The sequence below is a fragment of the Drosophila busckii genome, chromosome 2L (assembly GCF_011750605.1).
Source record: "Drosophila busckii strain San Diego stock center, stock number 13000-0081.31 chromosome 2L, ASM1175060v1, whole genome shotgun sequence".
In the NCBI taxonomy this organism is placed as follows: Eukaryota; Metazoa; Arthropoda; class Insecta; order Diptera; family Drosophilidae; genus Drosophila; species Drosophila busckii.
In genome coordinates this window covers 7,622,686-7,640,748 of record NC_046604.1, presented here as the reverse complement: position 1 = coordinate 7,640,748, position 18,063 = coordinate 7,622,686, and positions in this window count along the sequence as shown.

The window sequence follows — 18,063 nt, the reverse complement described above, 5'->3', positions numbered from 1 at the left end:
CTCACACAAAAAGAAAAATATTATTTAAAGTTGAACTATTTTTGGTGGGTTTTTTGCGCTTTTGTCTGCGTAGAGCCAGCATGGCTCTGTTTGCTACTTTTGGACAACAACAGCTTTGCGTACACCCCCCTTGTGCCGCCCCTCAACCTAGAATGGCCGGCCAGGGAGGTGCCATAATACAATTTATACGACAACACTTTAGTGCAAAGTTTATGCGCAGTGTTTACAACCTGCCATAAAAGCTGGACAATAGTACAGCGAGGTGTGTGATGGGGTGGGGAGAGGGATAACGAGGGGTGTCTATAATGTAACCAGTAAATGTACTTGCCGGCAACATTGCGTATGCGTAACAAGTGTGAAAGCAAAGCGAAAGCACCCGCATAAGCAGGATCAGCTGGAGAACTGAGGCAGCTCAGTATATCAAGCAGCTGGCGGCAAAGTTCAGAGTTCATTGCCGTTGCCCTGGTCTGGTCTGGTCTGCTTGGCTACACAAATTGTCGCCTGAAATTGGCAGCTAGTAAAAATTAAGTAATAAACTAGCTTTAACACAGGTTGTGAGACCGAGTGCAGTTGTGTTTTAGAGCCATCATCTAGACAATTTTAATGGCAAGCAGACAATGTCTGACAGCTTGTAAGCATTTAAGCTGAGTGTGTATTTCCTACTCGAAACTAAAAACTAAACATGCTCACTCAATGCGTAATTGAAAATAAAGCAAAATCCACAAAGCTCACACATGTGCTCTAAAAATCTCATCTAGTTTTATATCAAATGTCAATTGCTATAAATGCAGCTGTCATAAGTTGAAATCAAAGGGAACGCTTGATTGAACAACAAATGCTGCTGCAGAGTCGTGAGCGCGCACAACATGAAATAAGTTAATTATGTATCGTTAATTGAAAATATAAATTAATTAAAACAAACAGCTAAAACGCCATTGGCTTTTGCCAGTCAGTTACAGTTAAAGTCATTCACATTGCGCAGACACTTAATCAATTTACATCAAAAATATATAAGCTGAATTATGTCAGAACCTGCGGCAAAGACACAAACTAATTAAAGACTTTGCTGCACCAAATTAAATCAAGGTAAATCTTTGCTCAACGACAACTTCTGGGTTATGCCCCCAACAAACTCGCACAAGGTTTATAGTTAGTTTGTAAATCGCCTGGCGAATCAACAAATTGTCTCTTTGCCAGGCAATTGTTGCAGGCTATCGACAACATCAATTACAATGAAAGCCTTAGCCAAATACATCGACATCCCCACACATGTATTTGCAGCTTGCCACGTGCCACACACACACACACACATACCTAATTGATTTCAATTTGCCCACTTTAAGTGCCACAAATTACATGCTGGCGTCTGCTGACCGCACAAGCGCATGAGTTTTCAGTTTTCTTGTGGCGAGCAGCCACAAAATTTGCGTTAAATTGACTTTTGCGGCACGCTGCGCCTCAAAATTGAGACACTTGTGACTAATTTGCGACACATTTAGCTTAAAAGTTTGTCAGCAGCAAGCAAAAAGAAAAAAAGCGCAACACACACACACACACAGAAAAAACGGAAATGACAAAAATCATAAAAATCAGCACTCCAAACTTGTGACAACAAAAGGGGGACGGAAAAATAAAACGCAGCAGAGAAAAGCGCAGAGCGAAACGTTGAAAATTAAGTGGAAATGAATTGCGCGCTTGAATTTCAATGGAGAGTCCGGCACGTTAATGTTTACTCAAGTGGAAATCGAGTCACTTGCGCCTTTCATACCTCTTCCTCTTCCTGCTCGTCCTGCTCCCCATTCGCTTTGGCAGCTCTTTCGTCAACTAACACACACTGCCCATTTCCGGCCGTCGACTCAACCACAAAAAGTTAGTTACAAAAAGAAAAAAATACATAGAAAATAATAAAAAAAAAAATATTTGCGCAGGGACTGACACAAAGTAAAGCAAAGTCAAAGCAAAAGGCAATTTCCAAATGGCTGCTTGCAAACCATAGGAAATATTCATTTAAGCGTAAGCCTAGAGCACTACTAAATTTATTTTCTTGGTGCTCATTGTATTCAAATTGACTTCAAATTGGCAAGCGTGTTGAGAAAATAATATGAAAATCTAATAACATTATTAAAGTTCACACTTAATAATACAAATATAGCGATTTGTCTACTTACTTAAAGTATTGTCAAATAAAATAGAAAAAAAGTAATTTTTTAGTTTTATAGGCATAAACTAGTTTTATAAATATGCAATGAAAGTTTCGGAGCAGATAAGTTTTGCGTTAACAATTATTAAGTAAAGCTTAGTATCTAGTTAAGATAAATTTTCAGCTGTCAATATTCATCCAGCTAAAGAGAGTGACAGTTAACCAAAATTTTGTGTCTTAACATCTTCTTGCTCATACCGACGAACAAATAACTTTATAATACTCTTTGAATTTTTTTATGGAAATATCAAAGCGAATAATAAAAGCAGCTGAAAAGAAAAGCAGTGACTGCGATTAATACGCAAATAGTAATGTTCATCTTGTCCGCAGCATTTTCCGAGCTTTTCTGTGCATATAAAATTAGCAATTAGCAAAATTATTTTCATTCGGAAAGTCCCAAAATAAAGCAGCCTTCTGATTTCTTTAGTAAAATGTATTTTAGCTTTAGTAGTAAAAAGGTCAAGGTGTTAATTTTCGTTTAAGCTATTTAGCAAGCAATAAAAAGAATCAATTGCAATCAGTATTGGACAATGAATTTTGCCTAGGAGGTAGCTCCATATTTATCCCAGCTCATAAACTAGATAGCAACATAAGATATTTTCTTGCCCTCGCGTTTTATTTGACTTTCACATTTTTATAAACGATGAGGCTCAATTGGATTAACTTATTTTAGAAAAAACATACTATATATTTTCGTATGATATATAAACTGATATTTTATAGGCATGTGGTAATCTGATCTATTGAAGCTTTTGGGTAACTTTATGATGATCTTGAGCCGAGAGGATTGATTGGATTGATACTTTTACTTTGACTATAATTTTAACTAATCCACTTTATTAATTTAAATAATTTCAGTTTATTCCAGCAAAACCCCTTATTTAGTCATAGCTTATTAAAATATATATAAAAATATAAAGAAGTGTCCGCACCCTTTTGCGCTTGCTGTAAATTAATTTTAATGCTCCAAGTTGCTCGCACTGCCTATTTCTCAGTATGAAAATCTAATCTCAATGCAATTAGCAATGTTATTAACAAATTGCTGTCATTTTCACAAATTAAATGTGCTCAATCAACTGTCGGTGCGAACAAAAGTCAGAATATGTTTTCATAAATTGCATTTAGAGAGCCGCTTAGCCCTGTTAGCTAATGCACTCAAATGTCTTAAGTGAACTGACAGCCTCGATGCGACTACTGCGTTTTCTGCAGACTTTCGAGATGTTCAACAACTTTTGATTTACTATAGGTAAATGTTATTGTTGCAGCCACAGCTGTTGCTGCTGCTGCTGCTGCTGCTGGTGTAGCTTTTGGGCAGCCGACTATTGTTGTTATTCAGCAAAAAGTTTTGCAGCGGCAACAGCAAGTTGAGTTAATTTGTATCCACAACTCAATTGCAAAAGTTTAAGCGGGCAAAAGATTTATGAAGTTTATATGCAATAACAAAGCAACAACCAAGAAATCTGCTGCTGCTGCTGCTACTTTGGCTGATTTGTTGTTGCTGCTTGTCGGGCAAATGCGCCAAACAAAACTCGAAAACAATAAACAGTAGACGGATAGAAAATACAAAATGCTACAAGGCTGCGTATAGAGTACAGTGAGCGCAATAAGTAAGCAGATAGATGCAGCAAGCCAGGGCTGCAGGCATAGCAATCAGCTTTGATAAGCAGCAAAATGGCCAGTCACATGATAACGACTCTATTGATAGCGTGGGTGGGGACTAAAGCCAAAGCCAAAGCGAAAGCCAAAGCTGTGTGGCTGAAGTCAAAGTCAATGCGATTGCCAATTGACTTTTATGCCTGCATGGGCGAGGAAAGAGAAGCAGAGTGCGAGATAGAAAGCGCACAAAATTAGTTTCGCTTGAAGCCATGAAGTCAATTTTCATAACAACTTCTGGTTGTCATAATGAAGCTTCATTTTCTTGTTGATTCTACTGTTGCTCTTGCAGTTGCTTTCCGGCTCACAGTTCACAGTTATTAAAATGCAAGCATTAAATGCGCAGCTGGGGCAAGACTACATAGTGTATATATAAATATGTATAAATGCCATTACTACCATATAGTAGTTCATATATCCGTTCAACTTTTGGCATTGTGTGTGTGTGTGTGTGTGCGAGCGCGCTTTAGTTCTAGTTGAGCATGTGGCATTGAAAGCAAATTGAACAAACTTTTGAGCTGCGCACAGCACACACGGCGTATGCGTTATGTGTAAGCATTGCGCATGCATAAAATATGACAAGTTGTTGCTACCGTCGTCCCGTTGTACCGTTGTACCGTTGCTGCTGCATAATTTCGCATGCATTCCGTTGACATTTTTTTAATCTACGCTGAAAGTTTATATGTCCCATTTATCAACATTTTTGCATAAATCCCAATTGCAGTGCATTTTGCCAAGATGCTGTCTCAATGGCCAAATAAAATATCTAAGCTCAGCTGCAGCTCTCTGCCTGCTGCCTCTGGCTTCATAAATTGTGTATGAGTGCAAAGTGTTTTAAATTTATTACAATAAAACGAGCTGGCGCTGAGCGCTGAGCGCCGAGCGGCCTGTACGTAAATGCGACATAAAACGACTTCAAAATATAAGCGTGGCAGCATTTTTATGCGCCTTAAAGTATGCAGCATAAAAATTTTGCGCTTTTTTTTTGTTGATCCATCCACATCCACATCCATACACACAGGTGAGCCTGAGTGCATGCATTGATGTGTCACAAAATGCTTAAATTGTTGTAGGCGGTGTTGACTAAGCGGTGGGTGTTTCAGTGGGTGGTGGGCGGTGGGCAGCGGGTGAAGCCGCGGGAATTGCTTTGCCATCGCTCTCGTTTGTTTCATTTTCTCTCTTCCCTGTTTTCTCTGCGGCTGTTCATCAGTCGTTTCACAAAGCAGACGCATTTATTACATTGCTTTTGAGCAATTTTTTTTTCCTCCCCACCCTCTTTCCGCCCACCTCCTGATCGCCAAGCGCTTTTAACTGAAAAATTGGCACAGTACATCGCTTGGCATGCAAAGCAAGCATTTTTAACTTTTTTCCTTGTTTTATTTTTGCTTCTGTGTTTTGGTTTGCATTTTTTGCCTTTTGCTTTCGTAGCTGCCATTGTCAGTTGGCCACGCGCCTGGCCACGCTTCAGTGGCCCTTTGGGGCCCCGAGCTGCGTCGTTGGTATTGGTCCGCTTATGAGTATGCCACAAATCAGCTTCATTTTCGAGTTGCCTACAACAACCGAAACTAAAGAGGGCATATTGTGATATCAAGAAAACGCTTCACCTTTGCTTGTTCAACTTAATCTTGCTCGCATTCTCACAACAAAAATATTGGAATATTATAGTGTTGGATTTATTATTATGTAAGGAGTCACTTTAAGCAAGCCCATTGTATACGCTAAACTTCAAACTGAAGAATTATATAAATCTAATCACTTTTTGCGAGCCTGTAATAAATAAGATTCTAAATGATCTTGGTTATAATAGTTATTTATTGTATATTGCTTTATAACAAAGTTTTCTTACATTATTTTGCGTTATATTAATTAATTGAATTAATTGTTTTAAATTTAAATTAAACTTACACTTTGCTTACTAACTTAACTACTATTTATCTTATTCCCAATTCCCGCATAGCTTTAGTTAACTTAGTAGCTAGTAAAGTTAAGCAATATAATCTATGTATGGTTAAAATCTTCATTTTATAATCTGACTGTTGATGGTTCATCTTCATCATTCATTTGCTCTGGTTCTGCAATGGGTGTCTGCTAGTCAATCACTTGATGATTCACTTTTCACTTGTTAGTGCGCCCACTCGTGTGTTCATTCAAGTGTGTGCGGAATCAATTAATGTGCTGTTTGCCTCTTTCAAGTTTGCCTTAAAAAGATTTACGCATGGTTTCAACATGTGTCAAGTGCAACTCAAACAATTCGCTGTCCCCACACTTAAAAAGAACAGCCGACGAAATCAATTTTTGGCCGTCGCCTTTCGGGCTAATATAAAAAAGGACGTCTGTGAGCCGCGTGGGTAGTTGTGTTAATCTCTTCGCTTTTCTGGCTTTGATAATGCGATCAAGTTTGTTGTGGCCGTGGGGGCGAGCGCACATAACTTAAGCAAATATTTAACTCTCCGGTCTTTTTGCTACTGACAATTGACCACAACATTTGCTTAACATGCCAAGCAGCTCAAATTTTATGCCGCATTGCCTCTGCATCTGACCCAATTTGTGGCTAGCAACTGTAAGCTGTAAGCTGTAGAGTTGAGGTCGAGGGCTGGGCTGGGCTGGCGACCAAGCAAACAGTATGCAAAAGCTGATGGACGCCGTTGATGTTGACAGCCAAGCTGACTGGCGAAGTCAGTCATGCTGCAGAGTCTTTTGCTTGTTGGTCGCCTGGCAACTGCAAAAGCCGCAACAATTTCATTAAATTTACTTGCTGGCATGCTAAAAATATGACAAAGGGACTATGGAATGCCTCAGCTCAAGCCGAGTACACGTTGCAGACATACGCATTGCATGCAGCACTCGAGTATGCGTGTAAGTAGCATGCAACACTCACACACACACACACACACACACATACATTCATACCGGTAAACATTTGCATGCAAAACTGACAGTCAAGTACCAGGAAATTTCGGTAATTTGGCTGAGCGCTAAACCAGAATAAAAAACAGTGCTGGAAAATTCTTGCATGTGACTAATTGTAAATAGAATTCGAGTAATTCTTAGAATTCGAGTAATTCTTATGTTGGTCAACCACATGCCTGCTTAAGGATTTTCTGCCCCACTGTGTGCTATGCGTAGTTTAAAGTCTGTTTTGGATATCTATTTTGGATATCGATCCTTTTACATACACTACTATCGATAATGTTAAGACTTAGGAGAATGAAACCCATGATAATTATAAATGAATAAAGCGAGCAAAATGGGAATATACCTTGCCAATAATATTGTTGCCGCCTATTTATTATATTTATTTTAGGTTTTATAAACTATGCAGCGAATCACTTTTTGTATGTTCCCTTTATTTTATTTATTCAACAGTAAACATTTTTCATACAATAATTTAAATTTAATATAATAAATATAAATGTTTAATATTTAAAAACACAAGGAAGCTGGATCTGGACACTTCATAATTCATAAATATTTTCTGTGATACTGTTGGAGGCTAAATAATTAATTATACACGAACCTTAAGTTTACTTTTCTATTTTGCAACCATTGAATCAGAATTGTTGTTTATTCTATTATTATCTTATTCGCTAAGCTACGCATCTTTATCCAGCGTATTTAATTTATGGTATTTATGGTGAATACTACAATACAATTCAAGAGTCATTAAACTTAGCACAGCTAAGAGGTTCAAAATTTAGGTCAAAAACATTTAATTTTATCAATACCTAATTCTTTATTGAATTTTAATGATTTTTATGCGACAAAGTGAATTTAGATTATCATAGTACTTGCCGTATGCAGAAAGTGAGCACGTAATATTAATAAGCGTTATGTGCAGTCTCTATCCCCGTTTCTCTCTTGCTTAGTTATTAATTTAGCTGTGACAGTCAACACTTGTGGGTAATTAAGCAAATGCATTGCCGATGCTAACAGCCATATGATCTATGCTCGTATGTAAATGGCAGCTCGAGCTCATTAACCTTTGCGTAAAATGGCCTCAAACTGTTGCTGCTGCTGCTGCTGCTGTCTCTGTAGCTATTGCTATTGCTATTGCCTTTGCAATTGCTTATCGGTTCGAGCCAAGCACAAATTGTAGCTGGAAACTGTAAGTCGGTTGGGGCCAAGTAGGTGGTTGGACTGAATTGCGAACAGGATAGCAGCGCGACAAAGCGATGGGCCAATTACACGGTTTGTTAGCACACAAAACAGAAAATGTAATTACATTTGGAGCTGGCAACATTGGTGGCGGGGCCTTTGAAATCCGATTTAATATTGTTAACTGTGTGCAAAACTTTGTCATTTAATTTTGCAAATTACACTAGAAACGCGACAGATACAACTGCTGAAGAGAGAGAGCGAGAGCAGAGGGGCTTGTTAGTGGCAGCGTGTTGCATGCAACGTACACAGGCGTATGCAAATGTGCAAGACGCTCCGGCAACTTGAAATGCAAATACACGCATACCAATGCCCGGCACCAGCAGCTCCCATCTCTCATCTCCCCTAGGTCATAATACTGCTTTAATGCCTCAACTAATGAGCCTACATTAGCGAAATTCGGGCACGCAACGCCGACATGGCCCACCTGCTGCTCCTGCTGCTGCTGCTTCTCCTGCTGCTGTCATTGCTCTGGCAACGGGCTAACTGTGTATAAGCGCCCAGGGGAAGGCTTAGAGCACTGCAGTTTGTCACGTAATTTATTAAAATGCTACACACACACACATACACAGAAGCCTGCACTGTGAGAGAGCATCCACGTACGAACGCAGATGGGCGTGGCCGGCACACTCACACACACACACACACACACTCACAATTGGTGTAATCATCGTTGTGGCATCGTCATAATCAGTGCGCCTATTGTATTGCAGCTCATTGATTTGCAATTATGACACGTGCCAACTACGCTTTAAAGCCACACACACATACACACACACACACACACACACGCACACACAGGTGGCGAGCGAGTTTGTGAGCACTCGACTAAAATATGTAGAAAGAATTTTGGCAATTGCTATTTAAAATTTATGCGCCCGCCTGGCAATCAAATTAAAAGGGCTTTGGGATTTTTGCTGGCGCATCTATTTAACAAGCTTTGCGTATGTTTCAACTAGATTGTTTTGATTTTATTTATAGGAAAGCTTTTTTCAACTCGCATAGATTTTTAAAGAAGACATCATATCTATTATGAGGTTAGATATAAGATTATTATAAATTAAAGAAGTATAGAGAAGTCATGCGAGTACTCTAAACTTCTCCCCTATACTTATCTCTAGAAGTTGAACTTGGCAATAAGTGACAGACGCTCGTCGTTTAAGCTTTAGAGTTGCTGAAGTTATTTCAAGTGTTCGATATTATATGAATAAAGAATAATCCTTAGTTGTAAGTTAAGCTACTTTTGAGTATTTCTTTAAGCAATCAATAAGCTGAGAAAGCAATTGCGTGTATGTACACTTTGGATGATATATAATATGGAGGATATGAAATTCGTTTAACCCTTTAATTCGTTTTAATCATTTTGAAAAATATGGCCTTAGTATTTTATTATTTCATTATTAGTTTTCCAAACTTCCCTTACATCAAAAAGAAACTATATTGGAAACAAATAAAATTAAATAAATTTGCAAATGATCTCTATATTTTAAAAGCGTATACTTATAATAGATGCTTTTCTCCATAGCTGAGCTAGCTGAGTCTTCAATCAATGCTTAATACTTATTAAAATGCTTTAGTTTTTAAGCGTGTAAAGCTTCTTGTCTGACTTTAAGATTGATTCGCTTTACTTTCAAGCATATTTTTGTTGCTCTACATTTTTGTCACCATCTTAGCAGCACAATGCTTAATTTTATTGTTGCTTTTATTATTGTAATTTTGTAAATCTTTTTGTGTAAAACTTTTGCAATTGTGTTTTCTTGCCGCTGCTATCTCTGGCAGCAATTTGGTTGCTGGTGTGCGCCATTGTTATTGTTGTACTTGTTGTTCTTATTGTGTGTGTGTGTGTGTGTGTAGAGTCTGTTTGTGTGTGTGGGTAAAAATTAGCATCATTTTGTGTGTTACAGTTACTTTTGTTGTTGTTGCTAGCTGGCTTTTGTGCTCTTCTGCTGGGCTGTTGGCTGTTGGCTGACATTATGCCCATAGCTCTGTTGAGTGGGTTGGCACACACACACACACACACCAGTATATAATCAACTGTGAGTGCTCACACACACACACACGCATACGTATATACAGTGCGCAGTAAATCAAAAGTTGAAAATTATAATAAAGTCACTTTTGCTGTTCCTATATCATGCACTCTTCCTTAGCAACAGCCTCAGCTTCAGCTTCCTCAGGCTTCCCCCCATAGCATAGCTGGCTGAACTTTTATCAAGTTCACTTGCAGTCGCAGCCACAAAAACTTCTGGCTGGCTAATAAAAACCAACATTTAGATTAACTGTAAATTGTGTTATTTTGTTTGCCTTTTGCTGACGCAATTTCTTGTTGTTGCTGCTGTTGTTGTTGTTGTTGTGCATTTGCAATGGCGCGTGCTGCTGCCCAGTAAAGTAGGCAACACTTTTGTAAGCAAATTAAGTACAATTTTAATGCCGAATGCCGAATAAAGGAAGTCAATACGACAAAACTACAGAAAGGCAGCTGCTGCCAGTTGAGAAATTATGCTCGAATAATTTCAAAAAACATGCACAGTTGATTTTAATGCCAAACAAAATTTTTATACACAGCCTCAGCCCTCGGCCCTCGGCCCACTGTCTGAAGCAATAAGTTTTGCATTTCAAAAGAGCAACTTCCGCAAGTTGCTCTTGTTGCTGCTATAGGAGATCTTTTGTTGCTGCTGCTGTTGCTGTGACATTTGGCCTGTTGTGCAAGTTTTTAGTCATTTATGTAAGGCTCCATCCTAAGCCTCACTACCTCTCCCCTCCCTCTCAATTCAATGCGCTCTGTTAATTTACGCTGCTCGTGCTTGGGTCAGGGTGAAAAATGAGGCTCGGAGGCAGCTATCAGCATACGCTTGAATTATTTATAAAAGCCATATTCATAGCGAATTGAGCGCAGAGCGTAGGAAAGCTGCAGGTAAGTGGCCGCAGTGCCGGAAATGTTAACTAGTTTGAGTAGCAGTGGCAGTGGCAGCAACGGCAACGCCAACGCTAACGGCAACAGCAACTTCTGCTTGACAATGGCATTAGAATGTCGAAAACTTTAGCCAACGTTGCTTAGTCACTCAATTAGCACGACCAGTGGCACTTTCTATGCAAATCTGCAGACAGTTGTGGCCAGTTAACCAAAAGGCAGAGTAAGACAGATGAGAATAATGGCAAAAGCTGAGCCAAGAACAACAGCACTAAGGACAACGGCGATTGTAGCGGCAGCGGCAGCGGCTGTAGTGCCAGCAATGCCATTAGACTGTACATCAACTGTACATTAACTTGTCTGTTTTTGTTTCATTAGTGAGGACAGTAGCAGCAACAATTGCTGCAACAATATGCGCTGCAGGACGACATCCTGCGGCTGCTGTCTCAAGTTGAAGCAGCGACAACGCCTTAAAACCCCAGCAACTTGACACCGCACCAACAGCCATCCAGTTGCTGCCTCAGCAGCAACATCACGCGAATTTCTGTGACGCTTCGCTGCGCCGCACACTTCGCTTTTAACGCCAAGTATCTGCAAGAGCAAGAAAAAATTAAAGCCAACGGCAATGCGAGGCCACAGACCACGCCACGACAGATTGGCTTTTGCATATGCGAAGCGTGGCAAGCGCCGATGAAAGGTGATAACACTTTATAAGCAAATTGCAGAAGTTATATCCGAGTTGAACGATACAAATAGTGCGATAGTCTATCTTCATTTAAATGGTTTGCTATAAAAGGATAATTCAAGCAATATATATAAGCATTAGGTTAACTCCTTTTATCTTTATTCGATGATGCTTTGAATATGCCAAGGACACAAATTCTTTCCCCTCATGCATCAATTTTCAAAAAATTAAATAATATATAAAATAGAACTTGAAGAAACATGAATCAAGTTCCTCTTCCTTTTTTTAGATGGTTGGTCACGATTGGTCACGAAATTCAGCAGTATGAAAAGAATTTAATTTTTCCTCTTTGCATTTAAAATCCACTGATAGCTCTCTCTATCTCTATCACTATCGCTCTCTTTCTCTCCGTTAATTGAATTAATTGAAGAGAGGCTTTGGTAAGTTTTTTTTGCTTGAATTGCCAAGTTTGTTAAACTCTAAGGTGTTGTCAGTTTTGATATAAATACTGGAAAAATGCAAAAAATACTTTCCAGGGCTTAAAATCTACTGCCTTCTGCTATATTTCTAAAAGTTAACCACAAATCATGCTGAAGTTTCTCTTAGGCTTACGTATTTTCATATACACATGTATTTGCTATTGCCGTTAATTGCGACATTATTTTTATTACGAATAATTCTCATTTGTTTTTATATAGTATAAAATGTTTGCAGTTCCCAAATACAATTATGAAATAAAGTCATATTTATACACAATTTGAATCAATAAGCTATTGAGCTTAATGCAATTTGCTTTACACTTAAAAAATATATGCGAAAATGTAAGAGCAGCACATTGTACACAAAAAAAAACAAAAAAGAAATTCATACGCTCATTTTTTTCTGCCTCTGCATATCGACATAGATATAAAATAATATTATTGGAGCTTTTTTGATTTATGCATCATTCTCGCGCAATTTAATCGAAACTTAATTGCACAAATAGCAGGCATTTGGTGAAAGTTTTTTTGCTTGAATTGCCAAGTTTGTTTGGTAGGGTGTGTAGTAGACGGCATTGTATTCATATTCATATACTCGAATAATCGCTTGACTTTTTGATACATAATGCAGTAAGCGTAACTGATTTTCACTGTTTACTCGACCCACAAACATTTTGGTTTACGCATACATTTAAACATGTGCGTATCAATGGCAACATCAACATGCAGCTACAACAATAATAATAATAGCAACAACAACAATAATAATAATAAAGAGGCGGACAGCCAGGCATGCGTAAGCCGCTACATGTTTATATATTTACTTAACTTTGAGCCTCTGTTTGTGTGCACATGACTTTTGGCATTCGCCCGTGTAAGTGTATTTGTTTAATACACACAGACACACACACACACACACACACACATGCATACGCAATACATTTGCATAATGTTATGCAGAACTGTACAGTGTACACACCCACAGCGGCGTCGCATAAATATTTGCATATGTATGAGTTACATGCGCAAAGAATGAGAGAGAGTGGCAGAGAGATCTGTGCATATGTGGCGTATGAGTGATGTCAGTGTCATGCGTCTCTTTGTATTCTTTTTCCGCTATGCCCAATACTTGGCTAATTGCTGCATTCCAAGCTTACTATAAATTATTACAGTAATGCCTCGATATCAAACACTTTCTGTGACTTTATTCAAAAACAACAGCATCGAAATCTTTAGCGGCGTCTGTAGAGCTGAAACAATGCGTAGGTCACAAACGCCAGCAGTGTGCATATCAAGGCAAAAACTCCACTGCTGTAGCCATCCGAATAGACTTCGACAACATCCTCCTCACGTCTGTATTTGCAAGACATGCTGTAATAGAAATTCGAAACTCAATTTTAAACAACTAATTTTGATGTTTTAAACAATGTATACTCTCTGGAATTGGACGAGCCGAGCCCCCTTAGCTTGTTATTAAATCAATGATTATGGGCTTGATGATGAATCATCAGCGTGTGTGTCAGGCGGTGTGACAAACTGTGTGAAATATAATTGAATTTAGTGCTAATGATGGCATTGACGATAATACATAATATACGGCATTAATTCAAGCAGACATTAATTGATTGATTAGTTGATTGTATTATTGTTATGCAATTTGGCAGCTTGCTAACATGTTCCGTCAGCGCAAGTGCGCCACGCCCAGCCCCGCGCTCCGCCCCTGCCCCACATGCAGCTATTTGAGGCATAGCCATGGGTTGTCCACATCCATCGATGGCAGCTATAATAATTTAGTGAAATTTACACGATGACAGACGTTAATTAATCGGCGTTCACGGATGTGACAGCGCTTATAGATTGTATGGTTATTATTTTAAAGTTAAGACTACACACACAATCACGAGTAGGGCAACTCACTTTAAGCTGAACGCTCCAAACTCTTACGCTTTAAGTCTTTATTCACACACATGCGCTTGCTTCGTTGAATTGCTTACTTTTACTGATTGCTGGTAATTTATAATTGGATGTGAAAACTTGCTGGCTCTGAAATATTTTCTTATATTATGGTTAGTTTAATTGTACTTTATCTTCGAACTGGGAGTCCTGTGAATAGCTCCTCTGTGCTTTTGTGTGTGTGTGTTTTTTTGCGTAATTTGAAAACTTACGGCTGGCAATTTGTATGTGAGAGAGAGTTGCCAAAGACTAATATCAGGGCACATTCAATGTCAGTGCATGACATTTGTGTAACGTTCTTAGCTAGATCAGCCAACCGTGCGTATGTTTAATCTTGTGCACACACGTTGCGCATACGTCAAGCCACAAAAGTTGAGCTCTATAGCTGTGCAGCTAAATTGCTAGTTAAGCAAACAAAAGGGTGCGAGCGAGACCTAAAATGGCAATATTTTCATAGCAATAACAATGGCAGCCAGCAAAAACATATTTGCTGCAAATTTAACACAATTATGCTCTTGAAGCCTGACATGTTTTCGTTGCATTTCGTTTCGTCTCCTCTCGTTTAGTTTAGTTGAGTTTCATTTTCTATTTCGCTTAGCTGCTACTGCTGCTGCTGCGCCAACGTCAGTGACAGCTGAGCTGAGCAGCGGTAAAAGTGTGGCAAGCCGAGCTCCTGGCATGTTGTAGCTGTTAGTTGCCACTGCAGCTTGCACATTAATTAGGCTCTGCTTCACTTGCTCTTCGGTTGCCTGGTAGCCAATGTTATTGTTATTGCCATTGCTCTGGCTATTGTTGTTGCTGCAGCTCCAGTTGCTGTTGCTGTTGCTGCTGTGTGTTATGTTATATTATATGCAATTTCCTGGCCGTAATGAGCTTTATGACTCGCAACTTAAGCAATAAAATCACGAGCAACAGCAACAGCAAAAGCAAAACCAACACAATGTCAACTTAACAAAAAGCTAACAACACTCGCTCGGTCGCTCGCTTACTACTGCTTGTGGTCGATCTGGTGTTGCATAAAAATCTCATTTACACTTCATTCGGCTGCAACCAACAGCTGCAACAAAAATAACAATAACAACGTCAAGGACACATGAAACTGAGCCGCCGGCCAGTTGAACTGCCTTGCAACAGCGTATACAGCGATAGCGGTGCTTGGGGCTTGCTGTGGCAACTGAACGACTTGCGGTTGCCTTTTGCGGCAATGACTTTTGCTGTTGCGGTTTCAAGTGCAAATTAGTTTTCTGCACGCTACAAAACTGTCGAGTGGCAAATGACACAGTCTAAAATTTCATTGCGCCATTAAAATAGCGCATAAATTTGCATTTACTCCTTGCCCAAGTCTTTATGTGTGCATGTGTGGCTGAGTGTGTGACACAAAAGCTACAAATTCCCAAACAGTAGTTGAAAGTAGTACTAGACTTAAGGATAAGCTATATTTAGTATATAAAAAATTAGTAAATATTATTTAGTTTAGAGAAAGTCGATATGAGCAATAGAATATTTTATTAATATTGCGCCAATATTTTTAGTTTGATTTATTGTGAAAATTCATAATAAATTTTATATTTTTTCTAATTTATAAAGAAGCAACTAGACATATGTTTAATCTTTGATCTCTTGATCTACAAGTGGAGTTTGTTAACTAAATTTAAAGAAAGTTGAAAATGATCGACTCCCCGATCATTTAAATATTGTCATATGTCCAGGATTTGGTAATGTGTACTTAATAGGCCTTTATTAGATTATTTAAATATATACATAAATACATTTTCGGCTGTTTTTTGTTTCATACATTTGATATACTCTAGTCGGCGCATATAATTTAACGAAAAGTTAATGTAACTTTTCCTTTTCGATTTGTTCAACGAAAATGTTCGATTTATTTTTGGAGGCTAGCTTGAAAGCTTTTTTAAAATATATTTTATAGCTCTGATTTGTATGAGCTTGTTTAATTTTATCACAGTAATTCAATTTTTATTTAAACAAATCGGAATATTTTATTTAAATCGGAATATTTTATTTAAATCGGAGTATTTTATTTAAATATTATTTATTTATTCGCAAATTTAATTATTATACAAACTATTATAATAACTAAAGATGGTGAGTGCTAGCTACTAAAGCGACTATTATATATAAAATACAATCTCTCCTTGGCAATTAATTTGCACAATTGTATCATGGCTACTTACAGAGTAATATTAATGATTAATAATATTATTTATTGAATAAGAATGAAAATGCCGAAAAGAAACTTTTAAAATACAATGCCTTAAATATTTTCTACATTTAAATGTCTTTAGTTTATATTTTTGAATTCAACTTGTTGAAGTTTAAATAATGTACGTCAGTATTCGTTGATTGGTTAACAGATTGTTGGAGTGTTTTTTAAACAATTTTCAGCTCAAGTATCTTAAAGCAAACTTCGTTTAAGCCAAGGAATACTGAATCCGCAATTAAGCTTTGTATTCCACACATCCAAAACACAAATGGTGAATTGTGGTTTCGAATTTCAATTAAAAATAATTAAAAGGCGGCAAGTGCAACATGTGACGCTAAGCGCTACAACTTTTTAATGGAACGCAGAGTATGGGGGTCGACAGCAACTTTTTGGCGACGACTTTGCAATGTCTTTTGGCTTTGCAGGCGCAAATGTTGCCAATTTGTAGACAATTAAAAAACTTTACATGTTTTGGCATTAAACGAGCAAATTGTTTTAAAATTACTTTACACACACACACACACACAGATACACACGTAATACGCAACAGATAAGGGTTGGCAAGAGGGGGGCAGTGAGCTGACAACTGCGGATACCCGGCAACAAATTCAATTCGCTTTGGCGCAGCCAAAACTGATTTCAATCGCGCACATGTGTTGTGACAACAATAACAACAAGACAACATTGTTTGTAGCCTGCCACCTGCCAGCTTGGCACTTGGCACTTGCCACAGAGCCTGCGCCCTTTGCTTGTTGCACACACATGTTGAAGCTTGGCAGCAAGAAACTTTGTTTGGAAATTGTGTACATTAATTCAATTAGTAAGCAATGCCACAAAAGTAAAAGCATAACCAAACTCAAAACCCATTGCAAGCGAAAAGAACAAGAACGAAAGGGAGGGATAAGAGTGATAGAGAGAGAGAGAGAGCATGCAACACTTGCCAGCCTAAATTTGGCACACGTGATGTGTGCAACACCAACACACTGCTGCCCCCGCATGTTTCTTATGCCTCATTGCTGTGGCAACATGTTTCAAATTCGCCCAGAGTGTGCCGCAAAGGCGTTTAAGCTTTGAAAGCGTATTTGATTGCACCTGACACATGCCATCGGTAACTAAGCCTCAGCAGCAGAAGCAGCAGCAACATCCACTTGCAACAGCAGCCCGCAACCGGCAAGCGTAACTGCTGAATGGTTGCCACTGCTAGAGACCATTGATTGAAATTGAAACCATTTTTTGGCTTACCGTGCAAAATTCAAATATAAAAGAAACCTTAATTTGGATCGCAAATTAAAGAGTCTTTAACTAAGCTGATGCCATTTAGGCATAGGAATTATAAAAGAAGATCTAAAAAATAAAGTGTTGATTCACCACAAGTCAAATATATTTTGGTGTAGACTAAAATGTTATTTAAGTACATCTATGCAATGCTTGATTTATTAACTATGTATCTCATTTCTTCCTATATTCCTAGATAATTAGATTTTATGTGCTAGTTCACATTTAACATTTGAAATTCAAGTATAGACATACTCATGTAATCTTAAGATTAGCTTTGGCAGATTGGCTTTAGACAACATATCTTATATAAGAAATCTAGAAAACATATCAAAAATATGTCTTTGGGTTTTAAGCTTGAGACTTGAATGAATTAAAAATATCATTATTATATTACTATTATTATATTTTTATAAAATCATTTTTATTCTGGTGTAACCGTTGACCCAGATCACCAAAGTTATATATTATTCTAACCAAAGCTTTTCAAAAAATGTATCTCAAGCATCAGAGTAAATTCAAAAGTAA